Source organism: Falco peregrinus, chromosome 7 (genome assembly GCF_023634155.1).
Source record: "Falco peregrinus isolate bFalPer1 chromosome 7, bFalPer1.pri, whole genome shotgun sequence".
In the NCBI taxonomy this organism is placed as follows: domain Eukaryota; kingdom Metazoa; phylum Chordata; class Aves; order Falconiformes; family Falconidae; genus Falco; species Falco peregrinus.
Genome location: NC_073727.1, coordinates 5,851,549 through 5,865,693, shown reverse-complemented (window position 1 = coordinate 5,865,693; position 14,145 = coordinate 5,851,549). Strand labels below are relative to the sequence as shown.

Here is a 14,145-nt window from a genome sequence, read left to right as displayed (position 1 = left end):
AACCGTGACCTAGAAGTAGCTGTTCTCTGAAGGAAGCATATTCAAATATCTAAGTACGATTTTCCTACAAGACTTCCATTGCATTCTTTAAGAAGTGATCACAGGTGAATTTTTTTCCAACTGTAAAGACAAACCACCAATGTAACACATAATAGTACTTAGCTTGGGCTGGTACATGCTGCAATAGGGTTTACACTTCTGGCAAATTTAATGTACTTTCCCATTTTGGTGTGTGCTTATGAGAAGTGCAACAATTTATTGTTGTTGGCCGAGACTAAGCTATAAGAAAGGAACTTCTGTACTAAGCAGCAATAATCTTGTCTGCCTGCATATTGATCATGAAGTCTGTGATTTCAGTAGACACCCAGTTTTAATGAATGGATTTATGCTTAAAGCTCCCTATTTACCCACTGATTACAATTAAATTAGTACTATTCAACCAAAATCTGATCTACGACGAATTTTCATGTCAGCCAGTGTCCCAACAATCTCAAGTGTATGTCTGTAGGACTGCATCCCACCCACTGCGTGTACTACTTTACTGAACTGTCATTAAAACCCCCAAAACACAAAAATCAGATAAAAATGGTGACAAAATTAACTGAATTATCACAGAATAACAGAATGGTCAAGGTTGGAAGGGAACTCTGGAGATCATAACCTAGTCCAAACCCCTGCTAAAGCAGGTTCACCTAAAGCAAGTTGCACAGAGCCACATCCAGGTGGGTTCTGAATGTCTCCAGAGAAGGAGACTGCACAGCCTCCCTGGGCAACCTGCACCAGCACTCTGGCATACTCAGGATGAAGTTTTCCCTCATATTCAGATGGAAATTCTTGTGCTGCAGTTTGTGCCCATTGCCCCCGGTCCTGTTGCTGGGCACCACTGAAAAGAGCCTGGCCCCATCCTCTTGGCCTTGAGAGATTGTAGACGTTAGTAGGATCCCCTCCAAGTCTTCTCTTCTCCAGGCTGAACAGGCGCAGCTCCCTCAGCCTCTCCTCATGAGGCAGATGCTCCAGTCCCCTCATCACCTCCGTAGCCCTCCGCCGGACCCTGCCCAGCAGTTCCCAGTCTCCCTTGACCTGGGGAGCCCAGCCCTGGACACGGCGCCCCAGGTGCGGCCTCCCCAGGGCAGAGCCGAGGGGCAGGATCACCTCCCTGCCCCTGCTGGCCACGCTCCCCCTCACGCACCCCGGGGTCCCGCTGGCCCCTTGGCCACCAGGGCTCACTGCTGGCTCACGGGCAACTTGCTGCCCACCAGAACCCCCAGGTCCCCTCCGCAGAGCTGCCCCCCAGCAGGTCAGCCCCAGCCCGTACCGGTGCGTGGGGCTGCTCCTCCCCAGGGGCAGGACCCTGCTCTTGCCTGTGCTGAACCCCACGAGGTTCCTCTCCGCCAGCTCTCCAGCCTGCCCAGGCCTCGCTGAAGGGCGGCGCAGCCTTCGGGTGTATCGGCCACTCCCCCCGGCTTCGTGTCACCTGCCCACGTGCTGAGGGCACGCTCTGTCCCCGCGTCCCGGTCACTGATGGGCAAGTTGAACAGGACCGGACCCAGCACTGACCCCTGGGGAACACTGTGGGCCACAGGCCTCCAGCTGGACCCTGCGCCACTGGTCACAACCCTCCGGGCTCTGCCCTTCAGCCCGGTCTCAGTCCACCTCGCTGTCCCCTCATCCAGCCCACGCTGCCTGAGCTTACCTACGAGGATGTTATGGGAGACAGTGTCAAGAGCCTTGCTGAGGTCAGGGTAGGCACCATCCACTGCTCTCCCCTCATCTGCCCAACCAGTCCTGCCATCATAGAAGGCTTTTAGGTTGGTCCAGCATGGTTTCCTCTTGGTGAATCCATGTTAACTCTTCCTGATGACCTTCTTTTCCTCCACATGCTTAGAGATGACCTCCAGGATGAGCTGTTCCATCACCTTTCCAGGGATGCTGGGGAGGCTGACCAGCCTGTAGTTTCCTGGGTCCTCCTTCTTGCCCTTTTTGAAGCTTGCATTGACACCGGCTTCCCTCCAGTCCACAGGCACCTGTCTTGTTCTCCATGATCTTTCAAAGATGATGGAGGGTGTCTCGGCAAAAACATCTGCCCGTTCCCTCAGCACTCGGGGGTGCATCCCATTGGGGCCCGTGGATTTATGGTGTCAGGTTTGCTGAAGTGACCTCTAACCCGAACCTCCTAGACCAGGGGGAAGTGTTCCTTTCTCCAGACTCCTCTCTTGCCTCCAGGGTCTGGGAAACCAGAGGATTGGCCATGGCAGCAAGGACCAAAGTAAAGGTGTTGTTCAGTAACTCCACCTTCCCTGTATCCGTCGTCACAAGGGCACCCACCTCATTCAGCAGCAAGCCCATATTTTCCATAGTCATCCTTTTCCTACTGATGTACTTGAAGAAGCCCTTCTTGTCCTTGCCCTCCCTCACCAGATTTAACGCCAGATGGATCTTAGCCTTCCTTACCACCCCCTTGCATGTTCTGACAACACTCCTATGTTCTTCCTGAGTGGCCTGTCTCTTTTTCCATGTCCCATAAACTCCCTTCTTCTGTCTGAGTTTTGCCAGAAGCTCCTGCTCATCCATGCAGGCCTCCTGCCCCCTTTGCTTGATTTCTTACTCATGGGGATGCACCGATCTTGAGCTCGGAGGAAGTGATGCTTGAGTATTAGCCAGCTCTCTTGGTTGGACTCCCCTGCCTTCTAGAGCCCTAACCCATGGGCCTCCTCCAAGAAGGCCCTTGAAGAGGCCAGAGTTAGCTCTCCTGAAGCCCAGGGTTGCAATCCTACTTATTGCCCTGCTTCCCCCACACAGGATCCTGAACTCCACCATCTCATGGTCACTGCAGATAAGGCTGCCCCCAGCCTTCACATCCCCAAGCAGTCCTTCTTTAAGAGTACAAGGTCCAGTGGCACACCTCGCCTTGTTGGGTCCTCCACCACCTACACCAAAATGCTATCATCAGTTCTCTGCAGGAACATCGGGGCCCGCATGTGCCTAGCTGTGTTGTCTTTTTAGCAGGTATCAGGATGGTCAACGTCCCCCATGAAAACCAGGGCCTGTGACTGTGAGGTTACCTCCAATTGCCTTTAGAAGGTCTCATCGACTCCCTCATCCTGATCAGGTGGCCTGTAACAAACACCCACAACCGTGTCCCCCACGTCGACCTGCCCCTCAGTTTTACCCATAAACTGTCGACTCATTCTGCATCCACCCCTAGGGAAAGCCCGATATGTGCCGGTTGCTCCCTCACATATAGAAAGCAACTCCACCACCTGTCCACGCTGACCTGTCTTTTCTAAAAAGTACACAGCCATCCACAACAGCATTCCAGCCACGCGAGCTGTCCCACCATGTCTCTGTAACTTTAATGAGATCACAGCCCTGCGACCACACACAGATCTCCAGATCTTCCTGCTTATTCCCCGTGCTGCGGGCGCTGGTGGACGGGCATTTCAGAGAGGTAACTGAGCATGCAGGTTTCTCAGGAGGGGTGCAAGAGGATCCACCCTAGCCATGCACACCCCCAAGGTGGCTGGCCTTCTGGTACTCGCCTCCAGAATTATCTCCAGTTTAGCTTCACAATATTACCAGGAACAACTTAAGTAGAATTATCAACAGTTGTGTGGTTATATTGATGGCTCCCTTAATGGGTAATTAAAAGTCAAGCTGAAGGAGATAAATCAAAGGATTTAAAGACTAATGAAAATAAAGGTTACACATTCACACTACACTTTCAAGAAGCCACTTGTAAGCATCTGTAGAATTATCCCTTATTAAATTCCTTTGAGGCTTTCTAAAAGCTGTATTCCTTTACTCTGAAAGTCACTCAGCAAAGCTCTAAAAGAGCAGATTTTTGAGAATTACTTTACCATGACCAAAACTGACCTTAGTGAAAAACAGTCCCACAGAAACCTTCTTCTCTGAAGATGTAATAAAGGATTGTCTACAGACATAAAGGAGTTGCCTGAAACGCGTGGAACAAGAACTCTCACATGAAAATAGCATTTCATCTACAGTTCAACTATTTTAAGAAAAGCTACAGAAATGTTTACTCTGCACAGCTGGCACAGAACTTAAATATTTGTTAGCAATCAACTCTGCCCTCCTAATGCGCTTCAAGTTTCAGTGGTTGGTATATAGGAATTTTTACAGTTTCCCTTATTCCTATAAGATAAACCCAAAGAAACAGGGACAAAACGTGTAAGAAGTGAAAATATTTTGCCTTCCAGCTGCTTCCTACAGGGAAAGACTTGACTTGTTTTTATATACATTCCAGCAACTGCAGAACAGGTTGGATTGTTTTTTTTTCCCCCAACGTTATCAAACAGAACTTGGAAGATATGCTTCCAACAGTACATTGTGTGGATCCTGCAGACAGTATCAGATAGTCACGTATATGCATAATACATGCAAGAACCAATTGCTTGCACGCTTCATGGTGCGGGTGTAAAAATTTACTCCATCGCAGTCAGTCATGTGAAGAAGACACCTGTATTTTTTCTGGCAAAAAATAGTAAAACTTCTCCTTTCTGCTTTGGAACGCTCTTAAGCCACTTCTATAGCGTTAGAGGAAACGCTTCAGCACACTTCTGAAGAGCTAGTATTACACCTCGAAGTTCCCAGCTGTATAGGTCGCAAAGGCATCTTTATGAACAAAGATTAAGCAGAAGCTATTACCTGCAACAGAGTTCCAGCCCCCCCCACCAAGCCTCAGTTTTCCCAAGCCATGGTGAAAAGTAGCCAACACCTTTTCAGTTTTCACCCTGAACTGCCAGAATAACAGCAATATAGAGAAGAACCAGCTCCCTTCATGATGCTACCACATGGAAACTGTAAGAGCAACCATTAAAAAAAGCAACAGACCATTCAGTAGGAAGACACCTTTTCCTCAAGCTGTATTTTTACATTAAAGGATGCTCTCAGGCCCATCACAGCAGTGAGGTACCTCCACCGAGCCAGTGGATGGAGAGAAGGAAGGAAATCCCTTCCAAGCAGAAGGACTGAAAACAGCGGTTCAGGTCTACACTTAACAAACAACCAGTAAGTGTAAGTGAATAATCATCAAGATTCATAAGAACAGACAACACTCCCTTGGAATCTGGGCATCCTCCCATTTCCCCCGTGACAAGAGACAGCTGAGTAAAGAAGACAGTGCCCATAAATTCAGTGTAAATTGTATGATTCAGGTCTCTGTTGTAAGAACTTTCATAAACACAGGCTCCTACTTTCAACAATTTTGGAGCTGAGAAAAAACAGATACTCTCACATTTACCAACTCAAGTTACCAGAGAGAATACCAACAGGATCCGTTTCAGCACTTCCAGAGACAATCCCTGTAACTTCTTGTGGCATTATCAACTTCGTGATTCATCCAACCTTATTCTTTTAATGTATGAGGGAACTACCATTTACCCTTTTTCCAAGCAATCATCTGTTTAATAATATGTTTTGGGAGGAAAAAAAAACAACAGCAAGCCAATCTTTCTGATTCCCTTTGTCTGACTCACTGAGATTCTTTGGTCCTCATCGTAAGCAGAGCCAAATCTCATCATCTCTGTATCTCCTTATTTCTCAGAAAGGTAACTGAAGAATTTTGTGCATGCACACAGAAAACACACACTACAAAAAAAAAAAAAAAAAAAAAAAAAAAAAAAGCAGCTCCCAGTCATCTAGCGGCTTCCATCACACAGACTTTTGTTTTCCAGTGCTCTGGGGGCTTTTTTTTTCATAACAGATCAAGCTCTTAAGAAGTTTTCTCAAATTTGACTTTGAATTCTCCAGGAGAACCAAACAGGCTGTAACTGTCTCCAGCACCAGCTGCAATCACAGAGCAAGGAATTCAAAAGGTACGGCTCTAAACTAAAAACAGAGTTGTCTTTAGGATTGGAAGCTGTGATCCAAGTTTTATTTATATGAAAAACTCATGCATATCCTCTTCCCCTACCAAAGTCATTATCTAAAAGTCTGGTCAAACAATTAGAGGATATATTGCACATCATCAAAAATTACACAAAAGACAATGTTGAAGAACAGAGGTTCCTACAAAACCTACTAGATAAAATTAGCAAGTATCACTAATGGAAGAATCACATTCAGTTGAGTGCTTTATCTAAAAAGTATAGAGTATTTATACAGGCTTTTACAAACTACCTGTTCTAGAATTCTGGTTATACTTCAAACACAGCAGAATGGATTATGTCCCTTTTTATGGTCTCAGGAGGACTGACTGATTTAAATACTATCACTGCTTAAATTAAGAAAAAGGAACCTGCAGACAGATAGTATTTGTCCAACTTATTAGAGTCAATTTTTTTTAAAAAAAAGGGGGCAAAACAAAAAAAAATACAAAACACCACATAAACTGGTTTGACAAGACAAAGAAATCAAAGAAACAGGGTTATTAAAAGACAATAAATCCTGAATTTATAAAATGTTAATCTTTATCTACACACAATTAAGACACTTAAAGACATCCCCAAATACTTTCCTAGTAGAAATGTTCATACTTTACAAACTTTTAAAACAAAAATAAATAATCCCAAAATATCTCCACGATAGGCATTGTATTTTTTAAACTATATTTCGTACCAAAAGCCTCAATGTCTGTAAGAATATCAGTATCAGAATTTTGTTCCTAACAACTATTTCAGAGCCCTTGACTTGGAATAATGAGGGGGATAACAGGAAAATGGCACTGCCTACACCTTGTGGTAAGGAAAAACAACATACTTCGGAAAAGATGAACAGCTCTTTTTAAAGCACACTTACGTGTATGCTTTGTGCCTTAATATTTTCAGTGTTCTATTTTCACTTTCAGTATATCAAAAAGCTGCACATAACTAATATATGCTCAGATAAGCCTAGCTGGGAGACTACAGGCACGCTGAAATATTAATATACAAGTTAGATGTTTTACTTAGATTCTGCAACTAAGTAAGTTTATCAGGAAAGAAACCATCACTCTGTATTTTTTTCCTATTATAATGACAAAGCAAGTTATTTTAAGGGACAAAGGTATAATTAAAGTAAGGTGAACAAAGCCACCCTTGCCTTTGTTTACCGAGGTATAAAGGAAGTTTCTAAATGTAACTAAATTGTTTCTTTAGAATCCCATGTGAAACATTAACAACCCATTGTTTTGCGTGGCCTTTATTGACAAAAATGCTTTAAATCCTTTCTGTCCCCATCCCCCTTCCCCCAATCACACAAAAAAATAATCAAAAATCTGGCAGCAGCAGAGTGATAAAATGTATTAAGAGTATAGGTCTGAAATTCAACCAGAGTACATTTAAAGTAGAAAAGGTGAAGGGAGGGCTAAAGTTACACATCAAAAAAAGTTACTGAGAAAACAAACTCGGGAGAGTTTTGAGACTTAAAGGAACTCAAACCAAGGACTAGCTGAGTATCACAACTATTATAATTATGGCATTCCACTCAACACTTCAAAATACACGTAATAACTTTAACTTGCTGGGGATTAATGTAGGAATACTAATTCTTGCCTTTTTAAGACAAAGCTCCTTCGCCCTATGAAAAAATATTTTAGTAATGACTCAAACAACCAAGCGAAATTAAACCCAAGTTCCATATTTTTAAAACAAACTAAAATTTACTTTCTATGTCTACACTACTCCGAAAAAGGTAATCTAATTTTCAAACGTGCAAAGAACCTCGAAAATCCTATTCATTCTGAGATAAGAGATTTTAAAAGGTGTCTTCAAGAGACACAAGATCAAGTTTCATTAAGCTTATATATTTAATCATTTGTATGACAGTAACTTTTCTGCAGCACAACATCGTATTGTACGTATAAAACACCGAGCACACTGTTGAAGATAATAGAAACCAGAAATCTGTGAAGTGCTATGAGTAACAGCAAAAGGGAAGTACTGCGATAAAAATGTGTTCTCAAACTATTAATATAAAAGATCGGAAAAGTTCAATGACATGTCTGCCAAGTAGCTCTCTCTTAAATTCTTACAGGAGGGTTTATTTATTTCCTGGATATTGAACAAATTAGATTCTGAATTGCCTCGCAACAATAGGAACGAGCTTTGTGATTCCTTCCTACAAGGCAATCAGATATTGCTGAACCTATGAACTGTCAAAAAATCTGACACTGCATTATGGCTAGAATGCAATCAACTTCTAACCCAAAACCTTTGGATCTGCTTGTTCACCTTCAAAAAGCATTCTTCCCACCCACTCGAGATCTGGATTTCCTAAGGACAGAAGGAACTCCCTTACATGAAGACCGTGCCTTTTTCAAAGGTATACTATTGCTGACACACGTCGAAGGCTAGACGCAGAGCCCATCAGATAAAGGCCTTTGGCAAATGTTATATGAAAAGCCAGATTATGTGAAACTCACACATACAACTTTCAACTCTCTGCCTCGAAGTACATCAACACATTTAGAAAAAGATGTATTAATTTTAATAAATTCTCAAGGGCAGGCTGCACCGATCACATATCTCAAGAAGCACACTAAATGCTTAGGGAAAAAAAATTACCTGTGTTGGTAGAAATTTTTTTGCAAGATTTCTGGGACTCAGCTGAGAAATGCTATATTAACTGTGGTGCTAAATCAGCTGTTTCAGCTAAACCTGAAGTTTGTGACTGTTGGGCACTGTCACTCCACACTACAGAAAGACAGCGGTGAGGCCTTCAACGACCTGAGCCAAGCTGAAGCAGGCTCTTCATCTTCACTCCTGCTACAGGAGGCACTCAAAAGAACTTCACCACGTGGACAAATGCGGGGAAGTCTGACAAACCATGCTGAGAGGTCATTCCGACATGCCTATGAAATACTGAGGTCCCACTTGCATTCTTGAGGGAATTTAAAAGTTACTACTGTTCTTTAGTCAGGATATTTGGGGGGGGGGGGGGGGGGGGGGGGGGGGGGGGGAATATCACAGGGCAACAATTTGTTCTTAATGCTATATTTGACCAGGATGACTCACACCTAGACACTCAGATCAAAACATGTGGAAAGAGAGGATTGGTCAAGATGGACTGAATGTATATTAGAATACTTAATCAAAACGTAATAAGCGTTGATACAAATAGCACCAAAAATCAAAGAAACATTTGAAGTGACCAAAAATAAGCATCTTCATATATACATGCCAAAAACACATACTCTCCAGGGACAGTAATGATATTGAATACCGGGGGAGATTTTTTTGGAAGTATTAACTTCACCACAGCTTCCTACTACACCTGAACACCACCTTTAAATAATAACAAAAAGAATCTGCTTGAAATGCATGGCATGCCTCAAAGCTACCCAAATGCCCATACCTAACGTTGATCTAGAGCTATGGAACAAGGACAAAATGCCAAATAACCAACTACTACACCCTTGCATGTTCTGCAGTCCTTCCATCAGTATGTATCAGTGACCTGTCTAAATAAGCTTCATTTATAAATTCTTCTCTTCATATGGGTAGCCCGGAATGTTGTCCTTACAATTAGTCAAGATGAAAGTACAAAGTAAAACTTTAAAGATTACTTTTTACACTGTGTAAAAACACTGAAAAGTTAGCTTTCACACTCAAGGTTGTTTGGGTTTTGGGGGGTTGTTTTTTTCTCTGGCTTTAACAGATTATTTTTTAAAAACACTTTGAATCACCTTTTCCATTTACTCTGTAACTTATCTTTAGAAAATAATCTTTGCTACACCACACTAACTTGTTGCAAAAAAGAGCAACTAGTGCAACACATTTACCAAGGAGACCCTGCGATGGTGGGGAAGCCTCTTTTGAACAACCCAGAGGAAAAGGTGCTGGATGGCAAGAGGGATGCTCACTGAAAACACACCTTTCCTCACAAGCAGTGCAGAACTCCCTGGCTGTGCTACGAAGTATCCCCTGCCCCCTCCACAGCACTCTGATTAGGCATATCCTAACAGAATGAGAATTCGAGATGATACGAATTAAACTTCTAGAACAATTTGGAAGGGCACTGAAGTTGGCCATCTTTTCCTACAGAAGACAGTACTTCAAACAGTAAGCAGGTTGCAAATATAACACGAACACCGAAAATAAAAGCAACATTTTAATTTTGAATGCAAGTCGTGGGTGCGGGCGTTTAACTGTTCCCCTCCTTTTGAAACTGTTACTGCTGTTTGCAAAGGGAGTACTGCATGTTTTGAACAGAATGTTTACTTTATTAGTTGGGGAAAAAAGAGAACAGAGGGCTTTTGGTATACAGCCAACTAGCATACCTACAAAACATACAGTTGCAGTACAGTGCATTACTTTTAAAGCCATCAATTCATTTATGCATTATCCGTGTCAAAATGGAAGTATGGCACAACAAAATTTTCACCCAGTGTACTTCAACGTCCTTCCACTCTCCAGTGTCAATTAAAATTAGTAGTACACACAAGCCATGAAAGATGCCAAAGAATATAGGGTCACCTGTTGCAAAGCTGAAGCTGGGCTAGCCTGTCACCAAGTCTACCTCCCCTCTGGCACTACCGGCCCAAAATGAACTATAACCAAACACGGTTCTAAGAAACTGTATCTTCTTCATACTAAGAACAGCAAAGATATTTCAAACATGTTGTTTAACACAAACCACTACAGTCATGGTGTCAATCCAGTTGAGTATTTCGAGTTTCCAAGCAAATAATGCTTCTTGGGTATAGCAATGATTATTCAGTAGGTCTCTAAATTGGGAAAATGTGCACCCAGACAGTGAAAGAACACTCAATCAATCAGCGCTAGACAAATTCCAAGTAGTCTGAAGGTTCTTTCAGTTATTATACAAACTTTAGACACATGCTGCTTCAAACTGTAGTCGGAAGTCATGGACCCTGGTAACATCTTGCAAACAGAAGCTTGGGTTACAAACAATAGCAAAGCTCTAGCAAGTGTTTTTGGGTTAAGCTTGGAAAAAAACCTCACCAAACTATTTCCCTTTTCACAAAGCATTTGTTACAGCATCAGAAACTCAACATTTCCTAGTGCACATTTATGCCATCCAACCCTTAAAACTGCATCTACTTCAACTGGGGCAACATAAAAACTAAAAATTCACATTGACTTCCCACAGAGCCACAGCATTTTGCTTAACTACACATCATCTTCCCCCCAAGCGCCAAACAAATGAGGTAGTAAGATGCTGAAATATTGCTTTCTATGAACCTATTTAGGAAGCTAAGGAGACTACCAAATTCATTCAAACCTAGTTAGGGTAAGCAGGAATAGACCATAGAATAAACTGTCCAGAACAAGACAGTCTCATTAATATTACACATATATAAGCACACACCATGCACTTAGGAGCAAAAAAAGGAGTTACTCTAATTATTATGTGTAGCCTTCTAGGAAACAGAGACTTTTTCTTATCTCTGAAGTTTTTCTTTGGTCCTATGTGAACTTGACTTGCTCGTTACATCCAACCAAAATATATCCACATGGACTATAATTAGCAATCCAATCCAGTTAAAGATATTGGGGTCAACTTAAAGGCTCCTGTAAAAAAAAACAAACAGTCCTACAAACACAATCTTCTTAAGTAGTATGCTTACTTTAAAAGTCAAACTAAGCCTCCTTCCCTAGCTCATGGCTACTCTTCCCATGTTCCAGTGCAGAAGAGCCAGAACTGGCCTACACAGAAGCTGGCAGAAGGAAGAGATCACGCTTAAAGTGCAACTTGTCGGAAGCGTAGGTCTACTTATTTACTTATTTGCATGCTGGTTTTGCTTTGAGAAATAAAGACCTCTGTACGCAAAACAGGGGGGCCACGTTTGCCTACCAGCAAAGTTTTGGCAAAGCTTAAGCAAACATCAGCAGAAGACACTGCTGTGAGTGTCTTCAGAAGTGAAAAAAGGTGGTGGCGCAGGTATCGGGCGCATCCTGAGTCCCGTAACAACCCTTAGAAGCGAATCAAGCCTGAGAGGTGTTTCATAAAAACAATGAGGTGATATAGATACAGAGGAGTCAACTAAGAATGACATTCAGGAGAAGAATTTAGAATAAAGGTCAAGGGAGATGAAGTTGTTTATTCCTTTTCAGCTGTAAGACAATATAATGTTATTAATTTTACATACACCCTTTGGATAGTGCGCCACGGGGGAAGGCGACAGGAGCAGCCCTGGGTGTTTCGCGCCTCTTCCATTCCCATCCAGAAGTAAACTCTGTGCTCCCGCAGAGCCACCCAGCAGCCCCGAGCCCTCACCGCTCCCGACATCACCATCATCTGCATCGAAACTACAATATATAACGGGGCGATCCGGCAACTTTGTGCTGGGCGGCGCTGCGCTGACCCGGCCCCGGCCCCTCTCCCCGTGTGTGTCCCCCCGCCCCACCCCCGGGACAGACCCCACCGCCCCGGGGTGAAGCGGCCGGTCGGCCCCAGCAGCCGCCTGCGCATCAACTTTTACATGTGGGCCGCGGCCTCCATGATGGCCGGGGCGGGCGGGGAGCCGGGGGGGGCGGTTTGTTTACTTGCAGCCAGAGCCGCCGCCGGCGGCAGCAGCAGCAGCAGCAGCAGCATCACTTGAGCGAGGCGCTGCCACCAGCGGCCTGCTCCCAGCGCGGGGGGGGACACACGACCCCCGCACCCCCCACACTCGCAAGTTCCCAGCGGATAAACCCCGCACCCGCCTCACGGACGGACAGGGATCGGGGGGGGGGGGGGGGGGGGGGGGCGGGGAGGGGCCGCCGCCGCCGCGTGGGAACCGCCGGCCCCGCGCAAGCAGCGCCCCCGGGTGCGCCCCCCCCCCCGCGTTACATAACCTCCCCCCCGCCCCACCCTTCCCACCTCAGCCCCGCGCCGCCGGGAGGGCGACCCCCCCCCCCATCCCCGCACCCCTCCCCGCCGGCAGCGCTAGGCCACGGGCGCCCCCCGCCGCGCTCCCCGCCGCCCCCGGCGCCGCCGCCCCAGCGCCCGCCGCCGCCCGGCCCCTCCCGCCCCGTACCTGCAGAGGCGGCGGCGCCGCGGGCGCTGCTGCGGAGCCCGAGGGCGGCGGCGGCGGCGGCTCCGGGGGGAGAAGGGGAGGGAGGGCGCCGCTGCCTCCTCCCCTGTCCCCCCGCCGGTCTCGGCGGTCCCTGGCGGCCGGTGTCTCCGCGGGGGCGGGAGGAGGCGGCTCCGGCCCCAGGGCGCTGGCGGGCGGCGGCGGCTACATGGAGCTGCGCGCCCCGCTACGCAGGGAGGCGCCCGGGCGGGCAGCGCGGCCGCAGCATCGATGCGCGGGGTCAGGAGGGCGGCGGCGGCGGCTCCCCCCGGCGCACTCACCCCGGAGCCGCCCGGGCCCCGCTCTCGGCTCCTCCCGCCGCCTCCGCCGGGCTCGTTATTGACTTTCAGGAAAACTCCCGACGTCACTGGCTCCCCCCGAGTGTCTCCCCCTCCGCGGCGGCGGCGGCGGCGGCGGCGGCGGCATCCCCAGCTCTCGCGAGAAGCGCGGCGGGGACGGGGGGGGGACGGACGGGGAAGGGGGGGGGCCGCCAGACAGAGCGGGGGGAGCCAGACAGAGGGGGGCGGCTGAGGTGAGGGGGGAGCGGGGGAGGCGAGGCGAGGCAGCCCGCCCGGCGGGCAGGCAGGGCGGCAGCGGGAGCCGAGCGGGGCGGCGTGTCCCGGCCGCCGGCGGGCAGCGGGAGGATGGATGCGGGCAGAGGCGCCCGCCGGCACCGCCGCGCACGGCGCTTCCCTCCAGCCTGAGGCCGGGCGGCCGCCGGGTCCTGCTCCCGGCTGGGACGGGGATGCTGGGCCCCCCGGGCCCCCCGCTGCCCGCCCGGCGCTGCGCGGCTCCTCGTCACGGCGGCCCGGGCTCCGTGTCCTTTGTTCTCGCCTTCCCGCACTCCCGCTCCCGCCTCGGCACCGCAGCGGCTCCGCAAACCCACCCACCCACCTGCCGGTACAAAACCGCGGGTCACGGCGGAGGGGGCTGGGATTCATCCCTCCGCCAAGCGATCGGGGGGATGCGCCGGCCTCAACAGTGCCCGAACGACACGCGGGCTTCCCGTTATCCCGACAGGTCACGCACCGTTCAACCCCGACACCTCCCGTGGCCGCGGTGTAGAAACCTAACGGGGGTCAGCACTGCAGGGTGCTGAGCGCGGTGCTCGGCTGCCCTGGCAGCGCTGGCTGGGACCCCCGGGCCTGCAGGCGGCTGCGGCTACAGCCCCCCGGGGGCCGCGGGCCGGG

The 14,145-nt window shown here is 47.8% G+C and overlaps 1 protein-coding gene across 2 annotated transcripts in view; it reads right to left on the bottom strand.

The window, feature by feature from the left end:
* The window catches only part of AKT3 (AKT serine/threonine kinase 3), a 161,998-nt gene extending 148,604 nt beyond the window's left edge, over positions 1-13,394 (bottom strand). Inside the window, exon 1 of one of the 2 annotated variants that reach the window (XM_055810983.1) lies at positions 13,237-13,394. The gene's annotated coding sequence lies outside the window, so the exon portion shown is untranslated. Of the gene's footprint in view, positions 1-12,919; positions 13,059-13,236 lie in introns of those variants that run through there. The other variant, XM_055810982.1, reaches the window with a different exon arrangement.
* Positions 13,395-14,145: the final 751 nt, after the last annotated feature.